A 15164-nucleotide genomic window follows, 5' to 3' on the forward strand; every position below is an offset into this window, starting at 1 on the left:
TGTTTGGTAAGAGTTATTGCAGCAGAAAAATATATTTTCTCAGTTACCATAGTTCCAATTAATTCCAGTTGAGTGTTAAGCCCAGGTTCCAACCTCTTCTATAGAAAATTATTAATTGCTTGCTGTGATGACTTTGTTCCATTATCTGCTGATTAAGTCTCTCACCTTCAATCAGTCAGTTTTGGGATTGCTAGTATTATGTTCTTGAATATTTTTTAAAATAAAAATGATTTAGATAAATATTTAGCCACGGTTCCTTATTGGATTATAACAACTCTACATTTACCTGATTTAAGGTCCAAATGTTTCATTCATTAAATTAACATTTTAATTTTAGGAAATAAAATATTAGATTTCAGAATATAACAGCTTAGCATTTTCATCACTCAAGGGGTCTCTAAATGATTGTGTCAATTATCCACAATTCCCTATGTTTCCTAAGGCCACCAGCAATTCAATAAGAAAGTTCCCCAAAGGTATCAGCCCCTAGGATTTGCCACTTTAACAGGTCATTCAGTAAGCCTAAATCCTACTAGAAATTGTATGTCAATGACAAAGGCATTAAAGTAAGCTTCTTTCCTTTATATTAGCCTCTTTCTGCCAAACACAAAAACCAAATCACGCATATGACCTGCCAAGAGTGCGAGACCCGATATGATTAGAAACAGACCCCTGGTTGTCATGGAAAGCCACTAAATCCCAAGCCACACATAATGGGAAGGCCTCAGTATGGCAACAGACCTGTGGATCCTCAACAACAGCCCCAAACCATCCCTACCACCGTCAAAAAACCTATTAGGCCACATAGTACCTGTAAACCACCAGAAACTGCATTCAGTCTCACATATCTAAAGGTAAAGGAACCACTGACCATTAGGTCCAGTCGTGACTGACTCTGGGGTTGCGGTGCTCATCTTGCTTTATTGGCTGAGGGAGCCGCGCACAGCTTCCAGGTCATGTGGCCAGCATGACTAAGCCGCTTCTGGCAGTGGCGTAGCGTGGGGGGTGCCAAGGGTGCCGGCCGCACCGGGCGCAACATCTGGGGGGGCGCGAGTCCAGAGGGAAGGGACAAGTTCCTTCCTCCGCCGGGCTCCCCGCAGCCACCGCCAGCCTGCGCCCTAGCGCGCGCGCGCCCCCCGCCGCCGCTGCGGCTGCGCTCCACTCACTGCTCGCAGGAGGAGCAGCCGCTGCAGCAGCGCCGACGCCGCCACCGACGCCTGGCCGGCACAGGCAGCCTCCGCACCCCGACGCGCCGCCGGGCCTCGCCGCGCCCTGCACTCCCCAAAAACCTCCGAGAGGAAGCCGGTGGGCAGGCGAGGCCCGGCTAAGCCTCTCGCCAGCGGGTTAAGGGGCTTTCGGTTTTAAAAGGATTAGCTTGGGAAGGGGCGGGGGGGGCTGCTCGCCGGCAAGCGCCTGCTCCGCGTTTCCAAAGGCGCTCGCCATCCGAGGGACACGGAGCGCTTGCAAGGAACGGGCTCCGTGGAGCAGGTTAGGAAGAGATCCCTTCCCTGGCAGGCCGCCGGCTTTGCCAGCTGTTTCCCATTCACGATCAGGAGGAACTTCAGGCTGCTTTCAGCTTTGGTAGAGGGAATCTAAGCAAGGGGATGGAGCCGGTGCCCTGAGGAAAGGCGGCAGCATTGGGTTTGTTTTTAGTTTAGAGAAAAGGCAAGCAAGAGGCGACAGGAGAGAAGCCTGCAAAACTAAGGCATGGCAAGGAGAGAGTGGACAGAGAGGAAAGTTTTTATCCCTCTCTCTGTACAATATAACTCGTGGGCATCCAGTGAAGCTGAACGTTGGAACAGTGGCGTAGCGTGGGGGGTGCCAAGGGTGCCGGCCGCACCGGGTACAACATGGGGGGCGCTCGCTCGCACTTGGGTGCTAAAATCCACGGGTTAGGGGGCGCAAATTACTTGCCTTGCCCCGGGTGCTGACAACCCACGCTACGCCACTGGCTTCTGGCGAACCAGAGCAGCGCACGGAAACGCCGTTTACCTTCCTGCCAGAGCGGTACCTATTTATCTGCTTGCACTTTGACGTGCTTTCGAACTGCTAGGTTGGCAGGAGCAGGGACCGAGCAACGGGTGCTCACCCTGTCACGGGGATTCGAACCGCCAACCTTCTGATCGGCAAGTCCTAGGCTCTGTGGTTTAACCCACAGCACCACCCACGTCCCTGTAAACCACCAGAAACTGCATTCAGTCTCACATATCTAGCACCAAGCATATACTCTTGAAATCAGGGCATTTGTACAACCTGTCCTGAACCTTGGTGTACCCGGTGGCAAGTCCTGGTAGCACACAGTCCCAAAGGCAACTCTAGAGTGTAGTCAGACAGTCCAAATGGTCAAATACCAGTCCAAGTCCAATACAACAAGCAAGATCCAAAGTCAATTCATAAGGTTAGGTTCTCACCTTTGCAGAAAATGTAGGGTTGGAACATATGGGGTCAGTCCCAAAGTCACAGTCCAGTGACATTCCCAAGGCAACCAAGCACTGGTCTTGTGTTTGCTCCTACTGAGCAGCTGTGCCTCTCCACTTGATGAAGCATGTCACCCTCACCTGCCCTGAGCTTAATCCAGCTGAGTGACCACAAATATCCTTCCAGACCTAACGAGTCTTATGAACTTCACCTGGTCTACTAGTGAACTAGGCTATGTTCCCTTGCCTGTCTCAGTCTCCTGGAGTACACTTCCTGTAAAGCCTCAGAGTCTGCTGTGTCTACAAAGATGGGGGCACCTCTGGTTCTGGTGATGTTCTCCTTCCCCAGGATCCTGTGAACTGTCTGCAAGCCCATCAACATCCTTCAGTGTCCTGTGAGTACCTCCTAAGTCCCCAATCTCCCCTCCTCATATTCAGCTTGTCCTGGTGTGTGCCAGTCATGGCTACACCCCTCGCTGGGATCCTCCTCCCCTTCCTTGGTGTCCTGCCAGCTCATGTCTATAGCCACCATGGCAGCACCAACCTAATGTTCTAGATTGCCAGCACCATGGGTTGTAATATTTCACTAATAGTGCAATAATTGTGCTCCACTCTAAGCACCTGTGCAGCAAGTGATCAGAAGAATGGTCCACTAGTTTATAGGGATGGGAAATCTGGTGTCATGGTTTTGAGTGGTAATCAAACTTGCAGAAGTTGATGTTTCTGTTTTGAATTGAGAAGACCATGCAGACATCTTGGTTATTTATGTATATAGTCTGGAGTAATTCTAAGTAACTCAGCCAACTGGACTTCCAGAGTTTTCCTCGAGAGAAACAGTTCCACAACATAATTCACTGTGAAAAATCTAGAATGAAGAGCAGGGATAAATAAACTGTTTGCTCAGCTCAACATTTTGGCAGGTAAAAATACAAATTGGCAGTTCTCTAATTAAGATAGACAAATTACTGACTTAATTGCCCATACATAATGGAAAACAAATGGAAAGAGCAGCATTATCTATAAATTCGGGGGAGGGGGGAGAGAGAGATGTTTTCAATCTAACAGAGATAAGAGTTATAGGCAGAATTTATTTGAATGTGTTAACTTCCACTATTTTTAATTTTGTGTGTGTGTGTGTGAAAAACAAGGACCAGATACGAGCTTTATTAAGTTAAAAGTGCGAATAACTGTTCCTTTTACATAGAACATAAATATCTGATATAAATACAGGATGATTTCCATGAGTGAATTGGTAACTATAGGTAAGAATGTGCCTTTAGAAGTACCTCTAGCTTCTTAGATGAAAGGAGGCATTTGATATTCTAGCTACAGTGAAGTAAGCTCTATGGAGTCAGACTGTGAAACAATTAATCTGGGGTGCCTGCATTGAAATAGCTGGCAATGCAATCCCAAATACCTTATTTTTACAAGAAAAGGAGGAGCAAAGGTACCTTCGATTTCACAGATTTCTGTACAAATGTACTTGGACTTACTTTGAATTAGTAGGGCAGAAGAGATATGCATCTAAGCCAGGGGCAGCTAATGTAATGCTCTTCAGATTTTGGTGACTACAGCTGTAATTGGCCTCAATCAGCATGGTCAATGGTCTGGCATGATGGAATTATTAGTTCAATAACATGTTGACAGTGCCACGTTGGCTACTGCTGAGCTAAGGGCTAGTATCACCTTCATATTCTAGATTCCTACCTGTCCCATGCAAGGTATGACTATAACCAACAGAAAGTTGGACCCTTGGGTCACAAGGGAGTCAAAGGACAGTTAAAGGAGGATAAGGCTATTGAAGAGAAGCTGAATAAATTATTTGCATGCATCTTCAAAGCATCTGATTAAAATGTTTTGTTGCCTGTCCGTTGTAAAAACCCTGAAAACAAAGGGCAGAAGTGTTAGACCGTGTTAGGGTGTAAGGAGTAGAACTGTTGAACAGCCCATGGTGGCTGGGACTGAAGGCTGTTGCAGTCCAAGACATCTGGAAGACACCAGGTGGGCAAAGGCTGTTGCGAAATATGCAGAAAAATAAAGGCATTCTGGCCTGGGGAGCCAGGTCAGAAATAAGGATGTTCTTTAAAGGATGCTAGGCTATGTCAAAATAATAATGAGTGTTTTATCAACTAGGTTGTAGTTCTCAGATGGGAAGCCCTCCTGGCTACGATCCCATCAATTATGTAAATTAGTATGAATGTTTCTTATTTTCATTATCTATGGCATATTTAAATATACCCCAAAACTAGCTTCCTATTCTGAAGTGTAGGAGTAAAATCTGCCTGTCATCTTAAAATATAGCATTTGTGTGATATTTTCAAAGGTCATCAGTAGTCTATAGAAAGACAGCTTTACTGATCCTACTAGTTGAGCAACACCATCTTCATCACTCAACTACGTATTACTTTAAACAAGTTATTTCAGGCTCAAACCATCCAGGAACATTTTGGACTTCCATCTGGAACTTAAACTAAGGACAAAGAATGAATAATTTGTTTAGCAGACCTATGTTAGAAGGCAAAATACAGAACATTCACATTCAGTGCAAATTCACATTTGATTCCCTGTGCTGAAGAATAAAAGGCCAACAAAGTTTTAGCTTCAACTACTCATTTTAATTCTATTTTATAAAACATTTAGTGGTATTTGAGGCCCATGCTATTTAGCAGAGGCATTTTCAGGAGAACAATGGGATGACAACCATGCCTGTACCGGATGAGGCATACTGGATACTGCTCTTTAGTCAAGATTTACAAAGATTAAAAACTCCAAAACAAATATGCCAAGCAATATAACAATTGAAACAGTAGGCCAGCAAGATGCAGACCAGCATTACAGCAAAACAATAGCAAGAAACAACACCAGATCTTTAAAATAGCAAAAATGCATGGTTATTCATCTGTTTCCTAAAGCTTCTAAATGAGTAGTGTATTCTGGAAAGTTTCAGCTAGTCAGCTATCACCAACCTGGTGGGGTTGGAGAAGGCCAAACTAGGTCATGTCCACTGGTGATGAGGAAGCACAAATTATGGTTAATACAAACCAGTGCTTCAAATATGCCAAATACACACTACAGAAAATTCACTATGGTTAACACATCAGCTAAGTTGAAATTTGGTGGGTTGCAAAGATGCTCATATATATATTGTCATAACCAGTTGTTTGTGTGTTGGAAATCATGAATGCTGCAGAGTGTGGATGGCCATCATTCTGCCAGAAAAAGTCTTCATCCCTAGGTAAATGATAGTAAGGTACAGGTAAAGAGACCCCTGACCATTTGGTCCAGTCGTGACCGACTCTGAGGTTGCGGTGCTCATCTCGTTTTATTGGCCAAGGGAGCCGGTGTACAGCTTCCGGGTCATGTGGCCAGCATGACTAAGCCAGAGCAGTGCACGGAAACGCTGTTTACCTTCCCGCCAGAGCGGTACCTATTTATCTACTTGCACTTTGACGTGCTTTCAAACTGCTAGGTTGGCAGGAGTAGGGACCGAGCAACGGGAGCTCACCCCATCGCGGGGATTCAAACCGCCGACCTTCTGACCAGCAAGTCCTAGGCTCTGTGGTTTAACCCACAGCACCACTGTGCAAAGAGTACACTGCACAGGGGGGGAAAGAGAGATGTTTTGGGGTTGAGGTAGAATCATAGATGATTCATCTAGAAACTACCCAAAGGCATTCTGAGGAGCAACCTGTTCCACCTTTTCACAACTATACACCTGCTTTATGGTGATGAGTATTTTAACACCATGGTGCATCTGTAACAGTGAAACCAGACAGCCTCATCTGCCCCAGCTGCAATAAAACACGTCTCTTCCATATTGGTCTCTATAGCCGCAGCAGGTGCTATTGCTCACCAGCAGTTTAACTTCACCCCTGCTAGTGCACTCTTCCATTGTCTCTGAAGATAAAGGTAAAGGTACCCCTGCCCTTACGGGCCAGTCGTGTCCGACTCTAGGGTTGTGCGCCCATCTTACTTCCAGGTCACGTGGCCAGCGTGACGAAGCTGCAGCTGGCGAGCCAGCACCAGCGCAGCACAAGGAAACGCCATTTACCTTCCCGCTATAAAGCGGTACCTATTTATCTACTTGCACTTTGACGTGCTTTCAAACTACTAGGTGGGCAGGAGCTGGGACCGAAAGACGGGAGCTCACCCCGCCGCGGGGATTCGAACCGCCGACCATACGATCGGCAAGTCCTAGGCGCTGAGGTTTTACCCACAGCACCACCCGCGTCCCTGTCTCTGAAGATAGATGCCAACAAATTTCAACACTAATAGACTAGAATTCAGAAAGACCTGTCTTCTCACTATGGTGACACAGGGACATGCCATTGACAGCTATAGCTGTGCATACATTTAGAACTGAGTTGACAGAATGGAAGAGTTAGCGTGCAAGAGATTGAGCTATGAACCCAGAAGCTACGTTTGCCATACGTCAGGTTTTCGGGTGTAAAAAATGGCACCGGGGGAATTTTGCTGGTGTCAAGAATGTTACTTTTTGAAATATGGCAACCTTACCAGAAGTGCCCATTTCAAATGTCACTTATTTCATGAACTTATTTATTTACTTGCACTGGTATGCTTTCAAACTGCTAAGTTGGCAGAACCTGGGACAGAGCAACGGGAGTTCGTCCCATTGCTTGGATTTGAACCGCCAAGCTTCCAATCGGCAAGCCCAAGAGGCTACAGTGGGAAGGTAAATGGAGTTTCTGTGCCACTCTGGCTTCTGTGCACTCTGGCTTCTGCCATGGCTTCTGTTGTGCCAGTCATGCTGGCCACATGACCCGGAAAGCTGTCTGCGGACAAACGTCAGTTCCCTCGGCCTGAAAAACAAGATGAGTGCCGCAACCCCATAGTCGCCTCTGACTGGACTAAACTGTCCAGGGGTCCTTTACCTTTACCTTTTTTAAAACCTCTTTCATGAACCTCTTTTCATGCTCCAGTCCTCCATATGCAAACTGTCCTCAGTTACAGGTTGTTGAGCAGATGGGTGTCCATGCTTAGTGCTCATGTAGTCATAGTTTAAAATTAGTTGCAATTTACTGCATTGTTCAATATCTCAGTTATTTTAGATACCAATTTAGGATGGAACAATTTTTATTAAGGAAGCAAAAAACTTCAAAGGCTGTTACTTAGATATATTCAATATTACGTTAGGCTGTATTCACAATCCTATTTAATGCACACTCATTGTGTTTCCAGTGCTGGGTTTTTAATCTGTTTTTGCACCATGTTATCCAAAATGTATCCTGCACTTTGTTATAAAATACTGCTGTTTGATGTGTTGTTTCTCAAACCAGCTTCACAGTGACTGGAGTCCTTAAGCCTTTTCTGATTAGTCCATACAAAGGTGTTAACACCTTTGCACAGCACAGGGTAAACAGAAATGAATCTGACACAAATGAAGCTATGGGGGGAAAGAGCTGTGAAATGCCCCCCCCCCACAACTTCACTGCATATTAAGGTGGCAAAGTGAACATACCCTTGCACACACACAAATGGGTTTTACCATCATCTGTGTTTTTCTCCTTTTTAAATACTTCATAATAACTATAGGTATGTTGGGAATATAGGTCAAATAGTCTTTGTTTTGTTTTTGAAGCATTATTTATTAAATGCATAGCCTGTGTGCAGTGCAATCTTTTCAACATTTACTAGGTAGTCTGTCCTCTTATGTTCTATATTACTAGTTCCCAGGTAATTGTGAATAGGGTTGCAGATTTATCTGTTTATAATAATAGTGTGCAAAACCAGTGAGTTGACCAAATATGTAACTGATTCTTCTTTGGTATATATCTTTTTAAAAATCTTGTTTTTCTTTCTGTAATAAATTTGCACTAGTTTACAGAAATTAAAGAGGAAGGGAAGGGATGTAGCTCAGCATAAGGCAGCTTCCTATGTTCCTAGGAATAAAAATCATGTTAGATTGTAAATTTGCAGGCAGGGACTGTCTTGTTTTAATTAATTGCTCATAAACCACTCTGGGAGTCTTTTTGGCTGAAGAGCAGGGTACAAATGCTCTAGATAGATAAATAAATAAAATGGCCTTAAACACTTGGGGGAGCACATCCCTGCCCAAAGGGTGCGCTTCATGTTCTATCCCACATAGATTAAGACCAGCTTTGTTACATCAGCGGTGAGCCTGGCGTATTTGTGATTTTACACATACTAACAGCAATTGGACGGGAACTTGAGTAATAGTTGTCGTGCACACTGATCTCTACATCTAAAATAAAATACAGAGATAGCCTCCGGGGGAAGGAGAGTAGGGATGAGAGAAGATGGGTGTGCTTATTTTTACTAGAGAGCTTCATTCCATCCTGGGGGAGTGGGATCAAAACAAACAAGGCTCTTATGCTGGGCATGGTGATTGAAAGTGCTCAGACTTGTCTTGAAAGGGTTCCCGATTTGAGTGTGTGCGTGTATTGGTCACTGTCACCATGGTAACCAACTGGTTCTACATAAAGCTATGGTGCAAGCCAGCAGAACTGTAATGGAATACATTCCTTCGGATGAGACAATACTTTCGCTGAAACTGAAGCACTCCTGTAGAAACAAATTATTAGGTAGTGCTAATTTGGGTGGAAATTAAAAATGGCTAAACGTAAAGTTGATCCTCTATCTTTTGTCTCGTTTGAAAATTATGAAAGCTATTCATTCATGCTGCCTTTATGACCCAATTTCCCCAAAATGTTTTAAAATGATAAGTTAGTTTATGCATAAGGACTAGTTACTGAATTTCATCTCTATCAAATGCTCTAATACAACCAAGAAACAGAAGCCAGAGTCAACACTCTGGAGATAAAGGTGGGAAGACTATGTGGATAGAAATGGCTGGGTCTGTTTCTCAGTGACTTCCCTACTGAGTTCAATGAGCTGCAATGGCCAAGACTGTTTATGAACAGAGCGCTTTGAAACCTGAATTCTGAGCTTGGCTCTTTTGGTATCGTTTGGATTATCTTCACAGAATTTTCAGTAACAGTGCTACAGCTCATCAGTCTAATCCCAGTCCATGCCAATTTTGTATGTGTTCATTCATAGGCCATTGTGTCCTGTTTACACATCAATATTTTGCATTTTGAAAAGAATCTATAGGAAGACATGTGTTTAAATAAAATTGTATATATTATTTTGTACCCATTTCTAAATACAACTTATCCTAACACATTAGTAGGTTTTTTTGAGCCAAAAGCTATGGCACCAAATTCAGAAAAGCATGAAGGATAATTGATTACATTCCAATCCATGTATTAGTCCAAGAGGTTCAAATTTGGTCAGTTTGCTTAAAAATGTGGACCAAACAAAATATTCTTCCATACCTAGCTAGAGGAAAGAGAGGCATTTAGCACAACAACTGTACACTTTTGCAAAGCAAATTGGCTTTGTTTCCAACTGCTCAGCTCCGCAGTGCTACTTTTTTATCTAGTAAACTCAGCACTTGGAACTAGACACCTTTTTGGAGACTGTGACTAGAAAAAAAAGTTTGGCTAAATCTGAGCTGCTAAATGGATCATATTTAAAATCTTGAAAATAGGTCATGCGGGAAATGCCTAACCAAACAGAGCAGAATAAAGTCAGTTATCCTGCAAATACTACAGTTTAGCCCTAAACCATGGGATTAAGAATAACCATTCTTTTATTTCTTTATTTAAGGAAAAACACCGGTTTATATTTTTTACTTTCATTATATGTCACACAGAATCAGGGGCGGCTTGTCACATTTTGCCGCTTTAGGCAAAACAGGAAGTGCTGCCCTGCTGCCCCCCACTGTGTCACCACTGCCAGTGGCGCCAGCATCAGCACTGATTTCTGGTGAGATCTCATCACAGTCTCATGAGATGTCATGCACCCTGTGAAATTTTGCAAGATCGCACCAGAAATCAGTGCAAATGCTACTTATCCACCAGCAGTGGTGGGGTACTTGCAAGGGTGCCCCCGCAGGGGCTTCCTCCACTCAAGGCAGCTGCTCCACCCCACCTCATGGGAGGGCTGGGTCTGCACAGAAGACTCTGCACAGAGGGTCCAGAAAATGAGGACTACAATGGATAGGGAAGACCTACTCAGTTTTATTTTCTGTACAGGGGAATCCCCACTTACGCAGGGGTTCTGTTCTTGGCCACTACGCACATTGGGGGGATGCACGCAACTCTGTTCCGCCCCGCCCCCTTTTGGCACTGAAAAGGGTCACGTGTCAGCAGTTACATGCCTGCTGGTCACATGCGAGTGGGAAGGTGCCTGTATTTTTCAAAGCTACAAAGTGTGTATGTGTGTGAGAGAGCAATCTACAAGCAGAACTAGGCTTCTTGGTAATTATAGCTGGAATTTTGCAGTGCCTTCTACAAATTAGTCATCAGATAGGTTCTCGGTTTCCTTGTATTACTGTATGCTATTTAAACTAGAATTTTGTGCTAAATTGTTGCTGTGTGAAATATTAAATCTTACTTTACCTCACATTTTCCTTTATAAAACGAAGCTAAAACTCTTCAAAAATAAAACCAGATGGCAAGCTGCACTTGCTCCTTTGCCAGTCAAAGGCAAGGAAGACTTAATTAGTGTTAAATGAGAGCTTTAATAGTCAGACATAAATTACACAGCAACTGTACTATTTCTGCCTGAGCTTTTAAGGCCCTGGCAGGTCTGTCTCACTGTTAGAAACACTTAGATTTCCAAATATAACTCTCTGAACGTTGGCTAGTCTGGTACTAATTTTATTTCCATTACTAATGGGATGGATACATATTTAATTTATTTTTACAAGTGCTCTGAAGAGAATTTCTCATGGACCCTGTGACTTTATTGACATTTGAGCGTGCAATAATCAATTAGCCAGCTAATTAACTTTTTTAAAAAAAACAATGTGACTCAATCATTTCTGTACCAAGACAACTCAGCAGGGGAACATTATGTTGGGGCATGATATGGCATCATTCTGATTCCTGCAAAAGAGCAGCTTAAGGCAAGTTTTACTGAAGATCCAGTAGCTCGGGGGCCATAGTATTTGGCAGAAGTCAATGGAACAGCTGGAATGAAATAGGGTTGTTGGTGGCACAGGAGAGGAACACGAAACCATGTTCCATACCTCTTCAGTACTTGGCCACACCCCCATCAACTGCATTACTTAATACCAACCCAGATCTAACACAGGAAGCACCATTTACATCAGCAGGGAACCAAACCACCAGAATAGCTGCTCACATGTTGACAACCACCCCACCCTTGTTGTCACAACAAACCACAGAATACGGTGCAACCGCCTCTCCCTGAACTGACCCAGGCCCTGCAGTCATCTGAGGCCCTACTTCATGTGCCCACTCCATGAGAGACTCAGATGGTGGTAACATGAGACTGGCCCTTTTCTGCGGTGGCTCCCTGTTTGTGGAATGCTCTCCCCAGGGAAGCTCGCCTGGTTCCCTCATTACATATCTTTAGGTGCCAGGCAGAAACATTCCTCTTTGACCAGGCCTTTCGCTGTTAAACAATCTATATAGCCTTTTAAAGGTATGTGGGGGGTATAGTAGTAGTAGTAGTGGTGGTAGTAGTAGTACGTTATGCATTTTTTGTTTTTACATTGTAAACTTCCCTGTGATCTTCAGATGAAGAGTGGCATATGAATTTAGTAAACAAACCAAACAAACAAACTGTGCACATAATCACAGCATACCACCACCAGTATATAAACCCGACTCAAAGAGACCATAACTAAAATGACAGAGTTCATCGCATAGGGCTATATCTCTCTGGCCTCATGTTGTGGGTGTTTAGGGCTTACATAGGGGAACTTGGGTGATGGGAAACAGGGAGAAAGTTTGCACAAAAAAGGACCACATGAAGCCATTGCTAACACTTCTCTGCCTAGGACCCTAACAAGTGCTTCATCCTAGGACCCCAGATACAAACACCCAGCACCAAACTTCACTCCAACAACTGGGTTTGTTTCTCTTGAGTTTAAAGGAAGAGCAGCACTTAGCCACCTCCTAAAGTTATTAAGGGAAATGTCAAGAGTCAACCCCTACAACCCTTAATTGTATCAAGTACTCAATCTGAATTTCTCCCACCAATTGTGAGGAGCATTTTTACTTCTCCCCCTACATATGATTGGAAGAGGAAACTCAGGCAAAAATATTAGTTCAACTTGCCACTGAATAACTATCAGTGGGAGGCAAAAACACAGAGGACTTCCCAGAGGCATCTATCTGGCCATTGTGATAAGTGGGATGCTAGACTTGAATGGTCTTTATTGTGGCCCAGCAGTGCTCTTCTTCAATTTATGTTCAGTTCCCAAGGAATCTGACTGACTAGAAGCTCCAGTCTGTCCTTAGCAGCCAGTGGCTTTTCGTAGGCTTCTTTCCTAGGACTGGCTGAAGATGAAGCCCAAAGGCACAGCGGTGTTTTCTTGCTTAGTAAGACAGTTTTACCATCTGTTTGCTCACTAAGCCAGTTCTCAAATAACTTTCAGCTTCATGCAGCAGTTGGCTTGTCAGTGAATGAAAATTAGCTGGTAAAAATTCCGAATCAGAAATATTTATTGGGGGGCGGGGGGAGGAATCGCCTGCAGGCTCCTACTTCTGGCTTGAATTGATTATGCAGATAGGCTTCCAGAGGAAGAGGGTCAGCTTTCAGCAGTGTATTGGACTGTTGTTAAACAATTTCTGTGGTTTTCAGTTAAAATAGTTTGGCTTCCATATATGAGAAAATACGTGTGTGATGAAAGTGTCTTACATGATGCTGAAGAAAACATGAAATGTGTCTAGAAATAAGTGGCCTTTTCCGACATGTAGATCCTGTCTCAAAGTTCTGGCTCACTGTGCTTTATTCACACAAATCTACACTTGGACCGAAAGTGATGTTAAAGGAATTACTGGTGAGAGGACTTGATGCAAGATCAACATATTTAAGGATAGTGAAGATGTGTCAGATGTTTGGATTTGAGAATGAACAACTCAGACTGGCTGAAAACCAAGTCTATATTGTTATACTGTAGACCAGGAGTAGCCAACCTCTCCAGTGGCTATTGGACTACATTTCCCATCAAACTCAACTGGCCTGGCCAATGGTAAGGTCTGATGGAAGTTGGAGTATGCCATAGTAGATACCTCTGACATAGACCATCTCCCTTTAAAAAGGCAGCCAACATCCCAATTGCTTCCTTGAAAGAATCCTAGTAATTGTAATTTGTTTAAGATGCTTGCAATTCTCTTTCTCTGAGAACTTTTGTCCCAATCGCAGAGCTACACTTCCTTAAGGTTACCTGAGACTAGGCAATACCTTTAAGCCAGTGGATATGCTCACACAACTGCATCAAGGGTGCCATTCTTTTAGAGTTGTTCCCCATTAGAAAACGTGGCAAATGATGGGAAAAGTCACATCTGACAAAATCCTCTGTTTTATACAGCCCTCAAAAAGCAGAAAAAGCTCTCGGAGCCTGGACCAGGCAACCCAGTGTAGCATAATGTTTATTAGCAACCCTGGTATGAAAATCTGCTGAAATAACACAGTCATGCTCTCAGCAGTGAATAATCACTTCCGTGGTCTACTGCAGGGTTTTCCCATCTGTATGTATTTGAGGCTGTTGGCCAAGTTGCAAAAGGGGCAGGGCTTGGATACAAACTGGTCCTCCTTCTTCTTTTATTAACCAAATGAGTAATTTATTCCCAATTTAATGTCTGGGGGAAATGGTGGACCAGAAGGTAATTGGCTGGCTAATATATTCCAGACCTTTGCAGGAGGAAATTATGCTCTTGATTTTCTCAGTTGTATATCCAACTGGAAGCTGTCTGGCTATGTGCATATTTATAAATATTCTTTCAACTGTGGTAGAAGCCAAATAGTAAGAACAGGGGTATTATCCAGATAATCCTTGAAAGTCTTGGCAACTAGGAGCAAATTAGTAGGAGTCATGATATAAATCAAGGCAGAAAAAAAAACCATTACTAAATCTAAGGATATGAAAACAACTGTTGACATTGACAGCTAACTAATTCTGTGATCATAATAAAACTTATACCCACTCTTCTCATATTACTCAAAATTTGTCCTAGATTTGTCACATTTGTTATAATTCCTAAAACACTATGTTGTTCCCCCTTCCATTCTTCACGTTGTACATGATGATACAATGCTTCTCTAATTTTGGAATTATTGTGTATTTAAAAATCTTAAACTGAGTATCTTTCTAGTCATATATCAAAAGCACCCTAGACAAAACTGTATTATCTATCAGTGTGACAATCATATACCACAGTTATTTATAGTGCCTTAAAACAACTTTGCTAAGTTTTCGAGCTGTGACCAGTGCTTCTTTTCTTAAAAAAAAGGTTTAGGGGTCCTCCCATTTTGACTCAAGAAAATCAACATTTTATAGTTCAAATCAGGAAAAATAAATACAGTAAATGGACAAAAGTACAAATATTCACAAAATGTTTAGAGGTGTGCGTACCCCCCAGAAAAAAAAGCACTGGCTCTGACCATTCCTGGACAGGGATAGTCTTGCCACAGTGCTATGGTAACCTCTCACTTAGAGTGCTGTAATATGTTGGCTATGGGGCTGCCCTTGAAGATGACTCGAAAGCTTCAGTTGGCGCAGAATGTAGCTGCCAGACTTTTAACTGGTAGAGTCAGGTGGAACCATACTTCATCATTCATTCATTCATTCATTCATTCATACTTCATCAATTCTGAAAGAATTATACTGGCTGCTTGTTTGTTTCTGAGGCCAATTTAAGGAACTGGTCCTTACCTCTAAAGCCTTAA

General features: G+C 43.2%; 1 long non-coding RNA gene across 2 annotated transcripts in view; it reads left to right on the top strand.

Annotated features, from left to right (window-relative positions):
* Positions 1 to 2774, top strand: part of LOC310706420 — a 31215-nt gene extending 28441 nt beyond the window's left edge. Inside the window, exon 3 of one of the 2 annotated variants that reach the window (XR_014525862.1) lies at positions 2674 to 2774. This is a non-coding gene — a long non-coding RNA (uncharacterized lncRNA). Of the gene's footprint in view, positions 1 to 2604 lie in introns of both variants that reach the window. The other variant, XR_014525863.1, reaches the window with a different exon arrangement.
* Positions 2775 to 15164: the final 12390 nt, after the last annotated feature.

Source organism: Podarcis liolepis (assembly GCF_965112155.1).
Source record: "Podarcis liolepis genome assembly, chromosome: 4".
NCBI classification, from domain to species: Eukaryota; Metazoa; Chordata; class Lepidosauria; order Squamata; family Lacertidae; genus Podarcis; species Podarcis liolepis.